Genomic DNA, 2,156 nt, shown 5'->3' on the forward strand with positions numbered 1-2,156 from the left:
CACCGCTGTGTATCTATCTCTTCAAGTCTGAGTATAACGATAAATGACAGAGTTGATCCTTGTTTGTGATGTCTGCCCCAAACTGAGCCGAACTCCAATTTTCCTGTTTCCCTAAGGATTGTGAAGGTCCAAATCTTTTCAGAGAAATCTAGTTCTGAATGTGGACCCAAAAACTGTTTTACAACAGTATAACGTTTTACAATTGCTAGAATTTTTTTGTACATTGAACTTCTTCCATGTCAAATTTTACCCATATCTTCCTTGAACTGACCCCAGTGTAGGAAAATGGTGATTTTAAGAAATGACGTTTCTCACTCCAAATTTGCCCAGCTTCCCAGAGAGATGGGAACCAGCTGGTCTTTAAAGGATCGTGGGGAATCTTCAAAGATTATAATACTAAAGCAGCATAAGCAGGAATATGTATGGGGTGCATAAGAGATCATACAGAGGTCAGGGGCCTGTTCTTCGTACGTCGCTTACTACATCCAAGATCAAATGACACATCCAAGACCAAACCATCGCGCTAACCGTGAGCTCGCTAATCCGGTTCCCCGAACACACCTGCTGTTGACGATTAGTACAGCTGGATGCAGGAATGTGACATCACTGGGTGTCGTAAAAGGGGCTACGCATCGATAGTAGAAACATTGATCGGCAACCCTCTGATTGGTCGGCGAAAATGTCGACGGAGCTCGCTCGGCTCGGTATTTTTCGGCAGCAGAGCAAGAACTCTTGAGTGAGGGATTTCAGGAGTTTCAGAGTTTAATCAGAACGCAAGGGAACACTGCAAAGGCTGCAAAAGCAAGGAGAGAGGGCTGGCAGGAAGTTGCTGACAAATCAAACTCGTAGGTAATTTAATAATAATAATAATAATGGATTGGATTTATATAGCGCTTTCCAAGGCACCCAAAGCGCTTTACAATGCCACTATTCATTCACTCCCACATTCACACACTGGTGGAGGCAGCTACGGTTGTAGCCAGGCTGCCATATCGCGCCATCGGCCCCTCTGGCCAACACCAGTAGGCGGTAGGGTAGATCTATCATATGACACTATATTGTCCAATATCATATGGCATTATATTATATTATAATATGTTATATTATATCCCCTTTCACATTAGAGCCACAACAGGACCCACAAGAACATGGGAACAAGTAAAAGTGGAATACAGGAGTATTCTACAGAATGGTAATATTTATCTCTTAGATTGCTTTGCGTCTCTTGGCAAGGTAATACTGGCCTGTAATACTCTGTTAGTTTGTTCATAACAGCAACCAAGAAAAGGGCAGAGCAAAAAAAGACAGGTGGTGGTCCTGCACCCCCTCGTCAACAAGTTGGTTAAGTAAATAATAGCCTCACGGGAAAATCGATATCTCTCTATGAGCACACTGTCGCGCTGAGCTAAAGGATCCTGTCTGTCCCGCAATATACGCTGAATTCTGAAAACTCTCCTTATCAATCTTGCACCTTCCGCAATGGGTGGCTCGCGTATACGGACAGGACATGGCTGCGACAGACTTCCCAAATCCACCTTCGCTTTTATAGCCGTGGTCTCTCATCTTGATTACACGAAGTAATTTACAATTACTACTCTGAAATATGGATTACATCTGTAATAATCACATACATGTAATAGAATTTTAATAGTACATTTCCCTTTTTTAGGAAATGACCTGTATGTATCTGTGTGACATCAATAAAAGGATCAAGTGCTGCATTATCTTTAGTTACATTGATGTTATTTATTTATGGTGAAACAGTGGTAAAATATCGCTGTTGCTTTCGTATGAATGACGCGGACATACCTGCGTGGCCGCGATCTAATCCTGTTTACATAAAGTAAACCTGCTCCCCAGCAGGTTTACGCTTACGGCTCTGTTGCTATGACAGCAAGTCCCGGATGAGCTTCGGGGAACCGAACGACCCAGGATCACGCGAAATCGTCAACAATCAAATCCAGCTAACTTAGCGAGGTACGAAGAACGGACCCCAGAAGATCACAGACATGAAATCTGATCAGAATCGCGTTTAGTGACCATGTATATGCACAAACACATACAAGGAATTTAGTTCCAGTAGATGGTGACTCTCAAGCACAACAATGTAAATCACAACAATATGTAAATGACACAATACACACATATGTACGTGT

Source organism: Aulonocara sp. 'chitande type north' Nkhata Bay, linkage group LG4, assembly GCF_057382095.1.
Source record: "Aulonocara sp. 'chitande type north' Nkhata Bay isolate Kocher_YH1m ecotype deep benthic linkage group LG4, A_spYH_male_GT1.1, whole genome shotgun sequence".
In the NCBI taxonomy this organism is placed as follows: Eukaryota; Metazoa; Chordata; class Actinopteri; order Cichliformes; family Cichlidae; genus Aulonocara; species Aulonocara sp. 'chitande type north' Nkhata Bay.